This window comes from Dipodomys merriami, unplaced genomic scaffold (assembly GCF_024711535.1).
Source record: "Dipodomys merriami isolate MVZ:Mamm:240054 unplaced genomic scaffold, mDipMer1.0.p SCAF_24, whole genome shotgun sequence".
NCBI classification, from domain to species: domain Eukaryota; kingdom Metazoa; phylum Chordata; class Mammalia; order Rodentia; family Heteromyidae; genus Dipodomys; species Dipodomys merriami.
Genome location: NW_027203826.1, coordinates 4,272,961 through 4,288,437, shown reverse-complemented (window position 1 = coordinate 4,288,437; position 15,477 = coordinate 4,272,961). Strand labels below are relative to the sequence as shown.

At 38.8% G+C, this 15,477-nt stretch overlaps 1 long non-coding RNA gene across 1 annotated transcript; it reads right to left on the bottom strand.

The window, feature by feature from the left end:
- Positions 1-243: 243 nt before the first annotated feature.
- LOC138835583 (uncharacterized) lies at positions 244-13,454 on the bottom strand. Its single transcript, XR_011374657.1, has 3 exons — positions 13,363-13,454; positions 12,435-12,577; positions 244-781 (listed from the first exon to the last, which is right to left on the bottom strand). It is a non-coding gene; the product is annotated as an uncharacterized lncRNA (long non-coding RNA).
- Between the last annotated feature and the right edge of the window lie 2,023 nt (positions 13,455-15,477).

The following is a 15,477-nucleotide window of genomic DNA, read 5'->3' as shown; positions in this document are numbered from 1 at the left end:
TGTAAATATGAGCACAAAGAGGAATTGTATCTGTTTTATTTATTTGTTTCTGCAGCAAAATCTTCTTCCAAGAACAGAGCACTGGAGTTGTGCGCAGGAGGTGTTTTCTATGATTGTCGAATCATCCCTACTTAATAAGAGAGTAGAAGGCTAAGAAGCACAGGCACCCACATTTCTTTTGAAGGCAGAAAAGCCAAATATAATAACACCAGAGAGGACACAGCATGTTCCAAAAGACCTTACTAATTTATACTCCCACACACACTCCACGTACAGATCATTACATTTGACATGTACAGTTAGAATTTGCACAGCACACTTTTAAAGTGTGTTTACAAATATAAACCTGCTTGGTTGCCCCCCCGCCTTAGGAAGGAGAAAGGGTTTGAGTGTGGGCCGGGGAGAGAGGATGTGGTGGGTGGTCTCATGATTCAACAGAGTAGCAGTAATTACAGGCAGCACACTGCAGCAGGGTGCTTTGATACGAATAGCCTGCACTGTTATTCTGAAGATAAGCTCCTAGAGAGGCCCTAGAGAAAGCAAATAGTCTCATTTGCCAGATTTTGTATATTCAGAAGCCTGTTTTAGACAGAGCTCATCTCTGCTTTTTTTTGATTGTTGAAGATGGCATGCATTAGCTGGAAACTTTGCTGTCTGTCCTCTTCTTAGTTGATATCTTTATTGTTTTTATTGTGAGTGCTGAGGATTGAACCCAGGGCCTCCAGCATGCATGGCAAGTACTGTTCCACTGAGCTTCATGCACAGTGCAAACGCCTTCATGCTAGAAGAAGAAAGGGAAGATTAGAGATGGGTAGTGCCTTCCTGCTTTCTACAAGAACCATTGGTTCATGGCCTATCATCTCTCCTGTTATTAAAATGGATTGGAAAGCCTTCCTGAAACACTGTCTATCTGTTGAGGATGAGCTCCCCTCCTCTGTGGCCTCCTCTGTGTACTTAAGCAAGTTCACACAGAACAAGGCCATTCTCATGACATGCAATACTGTTTCCATCACACCATGCCTTTTTCTTATCCTCACTTTTTCCAGTTCAAGTCTGATCTGCTGACTAATCTATGTAATGTTGCCTGTAAACCCTTCTTTATATTCCAGAGCTGGTCAGCTAGTAGTCCCAATTCCCCTCCTATTGTTAAAATTACTTTATTGGGGCACAATTAGCATTTAAAAATCTATATATATTTAATGCACACAGGTCTAGGTATCTGGGGGTAAGAACACACTGTCATTGGGGATATAGACACATCTGTCACCTCTCAAAGTTTTCTCTCACCTCTTTATTATCATTTTTGAATGTTTTTAGTAAGGACATCTAGCACAAAATCTAGTCTATTAGCAAATGTTAAGTATACTATATGGTATTGTTAGCTACAAACACAATGCCATAGAGTTGATTTCTGTTTATTCCAGGAATTTGTTTTAAAAAATTCAAATCAGAATGTCAAGGAAATGTCCAAATTTCTCAATAACCTAAGATATAGAAATAACCTAAATGTCCATTGATAGGTGAAAGGTAAAAGAAATTGTGGTATGCATACACACACACACACACACACACACACACACACACACACACACACACTCCATTTACATGAAATGAAGTATTATCTAGCTGTCAAAAAGACTAAAATCCTGCTTTGCAACAACATAGATGGATCTGGAGGGCACTGAGATAAATGAAGGAAGCCCAGAACAAGTGCTATGTAATTTTACTTCTTACTTATCTATACCATGGTTCATGGGGCCAGGAGAGGGGATGTGGGAAAATGGCAGACAAATGTATAAAGTTTCAGCTATTATCTGACTTGTAAGTTGATATGTGATGACCTTGTTACAGTCCATTTAGCCTGAAATCTGTTTCTGCCTCACCCTCCCTTCCTAGCCATATTAAGCCATATTCAAGTTAATCTCTAACCACCTTTCTTTCTTCCATTAGGAATGGTCCAAAACTTTGTTTTGGCCATTAGATCTCTCCAAGATGGGGCCTCACTCCACCTTTGAACATCTCGTGGACAGATATCCCAAATGAGCCTGATTCCTTGTCCTTTCCCAGGCTCTTTCCCCTCCTTCATGCCTCAATAAAGTTACTCATGGAATTCTTTCCCTCTTCTTCCATTATTTGTTCCTTAGCAGTTTTTAACGGGTATTTCATTGCCTATCTCCAAGAAGTCATCTATGAATACTCTATTGAAATTGACCACTCTCACTTCTGTTTCCTTAGCTTCTTAAAGAAGTCATTCCATTCTGCCTTCTCTACATTTTTAAGCAATCTTCATGTCCCTACCAGAGTAGGAAATTCATAGAACAAGGAAGTACATCTTCAGTCTTCAGTATTCCACACTGTCTAGCAGATGCTGGCTTGGCATTCAACTGGGGGACATAGAATGGATAGCAGTGTTTATGAATAAGAAGGGCAAACAGTCACATTGCACTGAAAATTCTGAGGTTGAATGAAAGAGACAGGACAGCAAAATACAGTTTTCTGAGTTGGATCCAGGCCAGAGCAGTGGGGTTAACAGCAGTGCTCTTAGGCAAAGTGCTTGACCACATAGACTCATTAAAGCTCCTTTGCTCCCTTCCTGCTGGGAAACCCCTCCAGGAGGGATTTGCTTTGAAAGAAGGAGGTCTGCACACATGATTATTCCTTCCTTCTAAACCCCAGGGGCAGCATGCTAGTAATTACTTTTGGATCTACTCAGTGTAATTACACAATAATCCACAGCTACCTATAAATACTGTGTCATTACATGGCATTGTCCTGGTAAACTCTACTGAGTTTCCTTGTCGGATAATTATAGCTGTGCCACAGGGCAAAGATTAGTGGCACTAAGGACTTCTAGCATTACACTCATATCTCAGCTGCAGGACACTTTCCATTTGTAGAAACATAAACTGCAAAGCAACAGCAGGCTGTGAAGTTGGGGTGATGGAGTTCTCCCCTTCTCAGAGGAAGTGGAAGAAGTACCACACTACTTGACCTTTATTTGATCACAAATCAAAGTGGAAAGAATTAAAGTAAGACACGGTTAGCAAATGCTGATTGCTACTTTGTTGTTGTTTTTTTAAAGAATAGAATGAAAATGCCAGCAAAATACAACAAAGTAGTAATCCATTGGGCATACAAAATAGAATTAAGAAAACGAAGTTCATGGTTTTCTTCTTCCACTATATCATATCCCTTTAAACGTTTAATGTTTTCCTCCCCTTCATACTCTCTTCATTCTTAGATGCCTAAAATTAGGACTTTAGCACAAGAGATTGAAGAATTAATTGAGAAACTAAAGTTTGGTCAAAGAATGAAAAAATAGCCATGGGAGGGACTGAGAAAAAGAGGAAGAAAGAAAAAGGAAAGATTTTTTTTAAAGCAACCAAGGAAATAAACATATCCATCAAGTGTTATTGTGTCTGAAGTACTTTTTGTGTCTAAAAACACTTAACAGAAGCTTAACCCTCTGGACAAAATTCTTCATACACAAGAGCTTCCTGTTTACTATGATGTTGCATACAGACCTCTGAAATTTAGCAAGCTGTGTAAGCAACAATGTTCTCTGTTCCTTCCTTCTCCATCTCCTGATGACCATCATTCCATGGGCTGCTTCTTTGTGTTGATAAAACTGGTGACATCACATTCCCTAACTTAAAAATATATTATAAAATATACACCAAAACCATGTGGTATTGGCATAAAAAGCAGACATACATACCTACAGAATCAAGGGCAAACAAGCTTATAGAGAGATGGATCAACAATTCTACTTTTTTTTTTTTGTGAAAATACCATCAGAGGGGTTACAATTATGTGGGCAGGATGAGTATATTTCTTATCAAGTATTGTTGCCTCCTCCTTTGTTTCCCCTTCCCATCCCTTCCCATCTCTCCCCTGCCAAGCCTCCATCCCCTCAGTCCCCTCACCTTCCTTCCCCCCCCAGACAAAGTTATAAAGATTGTTTTTCGACATAAGGACTTGTACATCTCATTGTTGCAATGGGTCCACCTGTATCCCTATTTAAATGATTTGTTTTTTCCCTTACCCTCCCCAAATTATACCAATATCAAATAGAGAGAACACAGAGGTTATACTGTGGGGGAGGGACATACAAAGCAACAAAGAAATAATCTTATAAATATGTTAGAAACAATTGCATGAAAGCAAAAACATTTGAATACTTATCTTGGGGTTCATTTCACCTAGCATCAGCTTATCTGACCTTTTCTGCTTGTCTCAGACATATACTAGTTATTGCAAATAAGGGAAACCATGGGATCTATGTTTCTTTGGGCCTGGCTTACTTCACTTAATATAATTTTTTCCAAGTCTTTCCATTTCCTAACAAATGGGGCAATGTCATTCTTTCTGATGGAGGCATAGAATTCCATTGTGGACAAACAATCCTTGACAAGGATGCCCACAATACACAATGTGCTAGTGCCAACATCATAATTATTTGATCAACTGATTAGCCAGGATGTGTAGCCAGGGAAATAAGAAGTCAAGGAAATGATGTGAAAGTGTAAGCAAAACATTTGTTTAAATAAAAAAGGACAAAGTTAGAATTCATAAGCAATATAGATTTAGATAATGATCATCATTGTGAAGATTAAAAGGTGTTTGTGACTTTAAAAAAAATTTAAAAGAAGCCAGTAAGAAAGAGAGATACAGAGAGAGAGAAAGAAAGACAGGCAGGCAGAAAGGAAGGAAGGAAGGAAGGAAGGAAGGAAGGAAGGAAGGAAGGAAGGAAGGAAGGAAGGAAGGAAGAAAGAAAGAAAGGAGGGAGGGAGGGAAGGAGGGAGGAAAGGAGGGGGGAGGGAGGGAGAAAGGAAGGAAGAAGGAAAGAAAGAAAAAGGAAGGAAGGAAGGAAGGAAGGAAAAAAAGGAAGGAAGAACGGAAGAAAGGGAGAGAAAGAAAAGAAAAATTGTTGCCTAGAGTTTATATGTTAATTTTTTAATTAAGTATTTGATACCTTATGCAAAAGGCTTATACCTCACCAGGTTTTGTAAAATTCCTATGTTATGGTTGGTTTTGACCCAATTTCCTAGTATTGCTAAAATTAAATTATTAGAATATTAGAGTAAATCGCCACCCGTTATAAGCTCAGCAGCCCTCAGCATGAATTCTGGTTTCCACAGAAAGAAATGGGGCCTATGAAGCAACGTAGCAGGCACTTGCTCCTGGTTCTAGATTAGAACTCACATCCTGCAATGTTTATGTCATTTTTTAATTGAAAAATACTGACAACTGTGAATTAAACTTCATATTGTCAATGTTGTCACCTTGCCAAATGTCATGGGTTAAGCATGTATTATACTTGTCTCTAGGAAAAGGATTAAGTGAATCCCATTTTACTATTTAGTGAATGGAAATACATTTTTCACACTGAGTTTGTAATAGTTAATAGTCATGGAATTTTTGTACGAAGTTATTGACTTGAGTGGTAGGAACATTGGGTTCATTTCCCTATTCTTTGTCACTTATACAATCATGTAAATAAAGAGCTTAAAAACTAAGAACGATTTAGAATAGTACAATGTTAGAATTTAAGCCAATTTCAAGATTTCTCTGAGTTCTTCCTAGTATGGGTGATACAATTGAGGTCTGGAGAGATTAAGTGGTTTGCTTCATGAAAACCTATAAACAATGAGACAGAAATATAAGCCCCCTACTATCTGAAAGTCTACATTTTGTGTGAGTTCTAAGCTATAGAATTCCAGACAGGGTAAAGCTAGGGATTAGTAAGGGAAATGAATGGTTGCCAGAACGGAGGGCAGGGGAGGGGAAAGTAGTGGAGCACAGAGGATACTAATAGCAATGAAACTACTCAGTAGGACTCGTTCTGGTGGATACTGTCATACATTTGTCCAAGCCCACAGACCAGACAATACTAACAGTGAAACATAATATAAAGAATGCATACATTCCAACACAGGTTCATCAATTACAATAAATGATGGCGACACTGGGGAGGGCTAGGCATGTGTGGGAGCAGGCAGTACAGTGAAATCCCTGTGCTATGCTCCCAGTTTTGCTATGAATATAAAGCCACTCTATAAGCACAAATTCTTACATGTGGTCTCTCTGTCTGTCTATCTTCTGTAGATCTATGGATCTCTCTAGAAAGGGAGGAACATTTTGTAAACATAAATCAGAGGAGAGTATGCTTGGGAACTTAAGTACCATTTTTCTTTTCTGATATAAATGAAGTAGAGGACTATACTCTGTGAGGAGAGAACCTAACATATATTGAGCAGCTTTCCCAGAGCAGACACATGCACAATCTTACCCTCATTTCTTTGCAATAATTGTGTGAAGTTTCACGACTTATAATTTAGAAAGCCAATGCTCCAAGTATAAAAGTAGAAGAGAAGTCAGACTATAAGTCAATGTCTTTGAATCCTAATTTGGAAAGTTTTTTCTTCTTGCACTCCATTTCTTTGGAACTGAGTTGGAATTTGCATTCTGTATACACTGTACTAGTGTAGGTGTTCACTATTATTCTCTCTATTATCTGTTTATTTGGGGCCAATACCAGGTATTTCCTGGTTAAATCATAAGGCCCTTTTTGCTGTCCTTTGAGACTTTCCAAGTCTAGGAATTGAACCAAGATACAGTCCACATAATAACCATTTCATAATTGTTATACTTTGCATTGTTACTTTGCATTACTAACTCATTATTTTGTTCAATGACTTTTGCAAACTATGTGCAAAAATAATAGTATCATTAACCATGATTATTTGCCCAGGACCGAGGTACTGCTCAGAACTTGGCACCTCTAGTGCTAAACAAAGGACAGTTGTCAACTAGAATGTGTAGTTAACAATATTTAAATATATCATTCCTAATCACACTTGCACACTACAAGCTAATGTTAGGACTAAACTAGCATCTAGAGTTCCACATAACTAGTTCTGGGACACTTCCACTAAGCTTGTCAGATTTTGAAGTACTGAATTTGATCTGTCCTAAGATGTCATATGCTGAAGGCAAATGGATGGCAGAGTGACAACTAAAAAAAAAAGACAACATTCAAATCTACTTTTGTTCCAATAGCTCCATATTGATTATCTCATTTTAATCAAGTTACTGTATTCTTACTCTGAGTTGTGGCAGGTGGCTACCTTATACTAACTGGAAATTCACTGGCCTATCTTTATCTTCCCCTTTCTCACTGTCACACAAGTAAACAACATAGACCCACGCAAGTTCACACACAAAGGATGCTGTGGTGGTACCATTTATCTTGTACATGTTCCATTTATCTTTGGCAAAAAGCTTCAGCCCCAAACTATCTTAAGTGATCTCAAAAAGACAGTGATAAGTACCTTCCCCCGTCATTATTGCTTCATTTTATCACAGTGGTGATAGCAATAATGGTGGCTGTAACCCCCATCAAGCCCATTTAACATGGCTCATTTTCAAAAGCCTCTCAATGTCTTGTGACAGTCTGGCCAGGTGGTATGAAAAAGATCACTTAACCCCGACACTCTGAGGAAGGCTTAGAGCGGAGAAAGAAGGACCTATAGTCAGAGTCCAGACAGCAAAAGCAGGGCAAGATAAGAAGAAAAAAAAAGGCCATTGATTTTATGACAAGGGGCAGAACCACTGTCAAAACTGAGCAGCACAAATTCAATGAAATGTTTCAATTAGCTGTTTGCAAGAGAAATTCCTCAGAAATTGGGAGTCATTAGCTTCTATTTATTGTTGGCTATGTTTATTCTCCTCATTTCCCATATGTGTATATTTGCTTATTTTTATATTAAATTAGGACTCAGGCTTGTCTATTAGCAATTTTAAGATGTGAAGAAGATTCATAATAATTTCAATAAGAAAGTGTTTTATGAAGCTATAGTGACCTAGGTAATGATACCCAGGCTGAAAGGGGAGGTAGAGCCTGTGGACCTGCCTGCCAATCATAAACCCAGGCAGGAAGTTGTCTACACTGTTGCCTATCTGCAATCTCTGTCACACAGTTTCATCTATAACATATGAGTGATTTACTTAGCAGGTGCTGAAATGGTTACCAACACACACTAGGTTTCCAGAGGTAACAGATGTGGATGAGCAACTGGGATGTGTAGATGGTGACAGAAAGGAAACAAAATAAGGTACACTGCTTGTTTTGTAACTCCTGCTTCTAAAGGCACAATTAGGGCCAGTGTTGCCTGAAATCTTTCAGGTAATAAATGCAGAACTAGTCACATGATGGTGTGGCTACAAAGACAGGTGACTCTGGAACTTGAGTCCTTGGATCAAAACCGACTTCTCCAATCACTGCCCATATGACCTTAAGTTGAGATTTTTCTCTCTTCAGTTTCACTGAGAGCAAAATGGGAATGATAAGCCCCATTTCATTATGCTTTTTCAACATTTAGGCAAAATAATTCATCTGCAGGTTTCAGTACAGTGTCTGATATATAGAAACTCCTATAGACAGGTGATCTGATATGACTCATTTGTATAATATATGTGTATGTTTTAGCATAATTTTTCACAATACAGTTCTTCATAAATGAATTCCTTTTTATAGATCTCAAAATATAATTTGCCATAAAACAGACTGAAGGTCACTGAGGTTTAAAAAGATAAGAAATTTAAGAGCCCTTGATCTTATATTTAAAAGGTCAAGCTCCATTACCTATGGGCTTTATGGTATGGGTAAATCATGATCACAATATCTAAAATCAAGAATTATATTACATGATGCTGGGAAGTTCAAGGGTTAGGGACATAATAACCTGCTTTTGAATACTCCTTCTGTCGCTTTCTAATAATGTGATATTTTATACACTCATAGCCCAGCATACTGCTACCCATCCTTCAGATTTCAAATTAAATATCATTTTCTCTGGGACTCCTCATTGACCTTTTATTACAGATTTTCATTGGCCTCTACACTTACCTCGTATGACAGCTATTAGAATGATTATGCAATAGGCATGTAATTATTGTCCGCTTTGCTGATAAACCACAAGCTCCAAGAGGGTAACACATCATGTCCCACTGGCTGGTACAAAGTGTTTGACAGTAATTAAATGGAGGAAGGCCTTTGAGCAGAGGAGTGGAGGGCTCTGGATTTCACCTCAGGAGTTTTCACTGGTTGATGCTCTTAGAAGATATTGCTAAATGAATGAAATTGGGAAGCACAAGATTGGGTGATAGTGGCTAAGAAAGAACAGGGCTGAGGAGTAAATGCTTTAGCCATTTGTGCTAGAAGTTGGGAAGGGAAGCAGAGTCAGGATGAACAAGGGAAGGGAAGAAGAGTCAGGAGGAACAAAGGAAGGGAAGCAGATGAAGAGGGTTACTGGAAACCTGTAAAGAAGCAGGAGTGATAAGCTATGTGAACTAGTCCAGGCACTCAGAATTCCCCATTTTGTTTGCCAACATGCAAACCTTGACAAAAAAATGATTTTAGAGCGGTAAGGGAGCAAAAATAAAATCAGATTTGAAACTGTATTTGAAAGAGAATGAAAGGCCAGATGTGCGGTTCACAAGTGCAATGCCAGCTACTTGGGAAATAAGGGGAGAAGTATCCCAGTTTGAGGCCGACGTGAACAAAATGTTAGCAAGGTTTCATTTCCAGCAATGAGTGGAGCCATGGTGGGACACATCTGTAACCCCCAGCTGCACAGGACGGTGAGGCTAAGGATGCTAGCATGAAGCTGGCCCAGACACAAATAAGAAACATCACATGAAAAATAATCTAAGAGTAGAAAAGGACTGGAAGTATGTCTTCAGTGGTAGTATATTTGCCTAGCAAGAGTGAGGCCTGAGTTCTAATCCTAGTGCAGCTAAAAGAAAACAATTGAAAAATAGAAGAGAAGGAGAAATCATTTGGGGAGTTGTGATAAAACCGTGATGATAGACAATTCAAACATAACCAGAAGAGCTGACACTAAGCAAACTGTCCACAGGAAATGGTGGTGAAGGTGTAGAACCAAAGGAACATTCACATATCCTGGCTGGAATAAAGTGTCAAGACCACTCTAAGGAATTGTCAGTTTCCTTAAAATTAAACATTCCCTTATTATAATACCCAACAAATCCACTCCGGGATAAATAGAAGCTTGCATCCACTCAAAGACTTGCACACAGGCACTCAGAAAATCTTCTTCATGATAGCCCAAATCAAAATAATGACTAAAATATATCTCAATAGGAGAAGAGATATGCAAGTCGTGCTACGTTTATCCTCAACAACAGATAATAATGGAGTACTTCCTGGAATATATAATAAGAAGGAGAATTCTGTCTACTATGGCAGCTCACACCTGTAATCCAAGCTACTCAGGGGGAAAGATTAGAAGGTTCCTGGTTCAATACTAGCCCAGATAAAACCATGATATGCTATCTAAGAAAAAACAAACCAGCAAACAAACAAAACAGAACTAAAGCAAGAATTCTCTAGACTTGGCTCGTGTAGTAGAGTGGTGACCTATATTGCCAAAGGGAAATAAAAACAAAACATTTTACGTAGGAAAATAAATCAGGCTCAAAATAATAAAAACTTCATAATTTCATTTGGGACATGAAGTCCAAAACAAACCATACTGAATAGAAACAGAATTCACATGATGTGGGCAACAATTGTCAAGGAAAGGGCTCAAAGAAATTTTCTACTGTGAGAAAAATGTTCTGTTTCTTTTTTGAGATGCTAGTTACTTGAGTGTAAACACTTTCCAGAGTTCATTGAACTGCACGCCGCAGATCTGTGCACTTTACTAAATGTTAAGTAAGCCTCAATTTAACAGAAAAATAAAAAGGAGTTGGAAAGCAAGTGTTATTCCATTATAGTTGGAAAGATCTAGAATGGCGATCAAAAGAATTGGGGAATATTTTGCACCAAGTTGGACTTAAGTTGTTGTTGTTGTTTTCTGTTTTGATTTTACATGAGAAAACATTTTCTTGCTGGTGTAAATGATTTGACGTCAATTCAAATTGATAGTGCATTTGCTTGGATATCTAACTATCGATGTTGTGGTTAGGAGTCGGGCGCCAGTGGCTCACACCTGTAATCCTAGCTTCTCAAAAAGCTGAGGTCTGAGGATTGTGGTTTGTAGCCAGCGCTGGCAGGAAAGTCTGTGAGACTCTTATCTCCAACTAATCACTGAAAAAACTGAAAGTGGAGCTAAGGTTCAAGCAGTGGAATGCTAATCTTGAGCAAAAAAAGTTGTTATTAGGGAAAAATGGAAGTAAAGTACCTGACACAGAATATCAGCGTATCATAGGCAATGTTATGCTTACCATACAGAAGCAGCATCAAGAAACAATTGAGGCCGAGGACTTGCACACGGAAAACATAGGTCCAATGGTTTTCCTTATTTGCAATAAATAGCATGTGTAGGACAAGCAGAAAAGGTCAAAAGCTATGTACATATGACCATAGAAGATGATGTTAAGTGAAATGAACCCCAAGATACGAACACAAATATTTTTTTTCTTTCTTGTTATTGTTTCTAACGTATTTATAATGTACCATGTGATTTTTTTGTTCCTTTGTACGTTCCTCCCCCATGGTCTAACCCCTGTTTTCACTGTAGTTGATGTAAGTGCCCTGCATCTTTTATATACACTTCTCTAATTCGGGGAGGGGAAGGGAAAAAACAAAATGCTTAAATAGGGATACAGGTTGACCCTTCATAACAATGAGATGTACGAGACAGAATGTTGAAAACAAACTTTACAACTTCGTTAGGGGGTAAAGGGGAGGAGGGGTAGTTTTGGAGGTGGGAGGGACTGAATGGTAGGGGAAAAACAAAGGAGGAGGCAACAATGCTCAATAGGAAATGTACTCATTACTTTGCTCATGTAACTGTAACCCTTCTGTACAGTATTTTTACAATAAAAAAGTACCAAAAAAAGAAAAAAGAAAGAAAACGGTTAGGTTCTCCAGGCTTTTGCCTTACACTATCTCAGATAGCTTCTCGCCATCAGGCCATGCTGCTATCCTCCGCCACCCCGCAGCCAAACACTCTCATGATAAGCTTCTCTGCCACTCTGCCAGTAAGTCTGAAATTGGCAAAGCCCTCTTGTCCTCATAATTTGCTTTTTATAATCTGTAGTAAGCTTCAGAAATAAGCTTCATAATTACCAGATTATTAGAACTGAATTTATCAGGGGGTAAATAGGCTCAGCAAGACGTCATTGACCTTGGCAATGTTAACTGTCCCCTCTTCCCATCACATTGGCCCAGTTAGTTCCTGCTTGTTCTTCAAATGGCTTAGAGTCCACTTCCACTGAAAAGCCTTCACTACTCCTAAAGTCTCTGTAAGTCAACCACAGGTGATTGAACTGAAACTCAAACTAGCCCTTAAAAGGAGTGGTGATGTGGTTACTGATTCATATGATTGTAAGATTCTTGAGGAAAATGTGAACAGATGTTGCTTCATCCATGAGTTAAAAGACCTGTGTCTCTCTCCTCTTACCTGTTCTCTTCCAATTTGTGGGCTCTTATTTTCCTCTCTAGGCTTCATTCTCTGACCTTCTCTCTTGTTTATTTCATGAATTTTTCATTTATTATTTTCAGAACACAGATAATTCCATGCATAGCTATAATGTGCCTATAAATCTACAAGTGAACATATTGGCTGGTTAAAAAAATACAGGGATATGATAAATTATACAGGACCTTCTCCTTCAAAATATTGTTAGAGTTTACCAGGTAAACATATGACCTGGAAAATCTAATTAAAACTTTCCCTTTTTCCCCAAAAATTCTAGCATAGCTCACAGGAGGATCTATTTGCTTATTGTAGATCTACACTCTCGCAAGTATCTCTTGGGTAATTGGATACTTTGGATAATCATTTATTTGCATGTACAGTAGAAAGGTGGGGAAAAACATAGACTGTAAGCTACAAGAACCTTGTTCTTGTGGCCGGGTGCTGGTGGCCTTTAATCCTAGCTACTGAGGAAGCTGAGATCTGAGGGTCGTGGTTCAAAGCCAGCCTGGGAAGGAAAGTCTATGAGGTCCTTATCTCCAATAAACCACTAGAAAACCGGAAGTGATGCTGTGGCTCAAGTGGTAGAGTGCTTGCCTTGAGCTGGAGAGCACAGGGACAGCGCCCAGGCCCAGAGTTCAAGCCCCACGACCAACCAAAAAAAAGAAAAAAAGGAAAAGAAGCTTGTTCTTGTGGATGGTCACAAATAGCTTCTTATGCTGCCTTATGTATAACCCCAAGTACCTGATAAGATGTCTGACTTAATCCTTAAATGTAACTGCTGTTATTCTATGTGTTATGTACCATGCAGAATAGGTTGAAAATTACTCATCTTCATCAAAAAGATTATGAGATATTCATTAAGTCTATTTTCTAAATGAGAAAATTAAAGTTCAGAGACAATATCACACACCTAGGTCAGGTGTGGACCTATGGAGGAAATTCCAATTCTGAAGCTGTCTGTGATGTGGAGCCTCTCTCATTGTTTCCTTAATGCCATGTATAGGTGGACTGGCCTCTGGGTGTTGCTATGGAAACATCATTGAGTTAGTTCTTCCAGTTTCTAGATGAGAGTTCTATTGTAGTCTCTTCCCAGAATTAATTTTTTTCCTTTTTCCATAGTCCACATTGGAAAATCAGAAATTTTATCTTTGTTCATCATGGATCATCATGTGTTCAGAGTTTCTGGTTGCTACCTCAACAATAAATTCACACTATTCCTTGTGATCTTCTATGATACATGTAAAGACAATGCTCCCAAAGAACACATTCCTTGGTATCCCAGTTACATTCTAGCACACTGGATATTGAGGCCTCAGAATCAATCTCAAGAACTTCCCTGACTCCTGCCGGGGCATGTTGGTTGAGTTTTGCAGCTCATCAAAGGCAGTATCCCCTTCCGTCACGTGACAAGCACAGCACACCTGTATCCAGGTCTCTCCTTAAAGGATGATCTGGGTTTTCATATCCATCACACTTGACAGATTACTAAGTTTACATCTTGAATATAAAATACCTGAGAACCAAGAATGAATGCTAAATTTAACTAACAAAAAATGTCTTTATTACAATTAATTCATTTGTTGAAAGCCTACATAATACCAGGGAATAGGCAGGGTATAAGAATACAATAATGTACATAGCCAAAGGTCTAACCTCATATTACTTCCAGTCCAGTGGGGTAAAGGATCAGGCTCTACAATGCAGCACAACTCTTAATGGTAGAGGATGGGGAGCAACACGTAACTACCAGATGTCATGGGATCATACTTAACATAAGGTGACAAAGTCTAAGTGGCAATTGAGGAGGTCTGACTCACAGACAAGTGTGACGTTGATCAACAGAAGACTGTGCGATGGGAATGAGGCAATCAAAAGTAGATGGGCAGCTCTCAAGAGTAATAGCTCAAATGAAGAGAAAAAAAAATCACAGATGAATGGTCAGGAAGTTAAGACCAATCACTCCAAAATAATGTCAAGACCTTTTAGTAAAGTTTCCACACTTGAGCCATGTCCCAGCATGAAGAATTGCATAACCCTTGTCAAATACACACAGTAATAATTCTACCAGTCTTCTCCAAATAGACCTATGACCATGTACAGGTGGAGAAAGAGAAATACCCAAACACTTTTTATAAAAGCTGCTAAACAAAATAGGGAAAAACAAAGGAGAGACAACAGTTCTTGATAAGAAATATACTCATTACCTTGATTATGTAACTGTAACCCCTCCTCTGTATAGTATTCTCACAATAAAAAACTTATTTTAAAAAATAAAATAAAAAATAAAGTCAACTTTGACATGTAGAACCTGAAGGACCATTAGGACAGGAATGGAGGCAAATGGAAGCCAATAAGAAAGACTCCTAGTGCCGGGTTCTGGTGGCTCACACCTGTAATTCTAGCTACTTAGGAGGATGAGATCTGAGGATGGAGGTTCAAAGCCATCCTGGGCAGGAAAGTCTGTGAGACCCTCATCTCTGATTAACGATTGCAGTTCAAATGGTAAAGCACCAGCTCTGATCAAACAAAAAAACACAAAAGACTAAGAGATAGCACACAAGCTTTGTGGTCAAGCTCTTATACTAGATAAACAACAAAAATCCAACCTATCCTGGATCCACTATGTCTGTGGATGGACTTAGCAAGCAGGTACATATTCACCAGTTTCACATGCAAAATGGAATCTATAACTTGACATAGGTGCACATCAATCACCAGGTCTCTGACCGGTGGGTAATTGCTGTCATAATGAAGACAACAGTAATCGTGCAACTGAAATTCTCCACCATATGCTGGATCTTGTCATATTCACCAATGTGTAAGCTGAATTGACCCAACAGCAATCCACAGTTGGCTGAAAATGGTGCCTTTGAAGTGGGCTCAAGTCGGACCTGAAGGTGCAAGGAGGCTGCAGAACCCCCTTGTGGGACTCCTCCACGCAGGTTCTAGTGTCATTTCCTTAGCTTACATCTGTGGCTTTGTGGGAGATCCTACAAGGAAGAAAAAGCCCAATCTTGGTTAATAA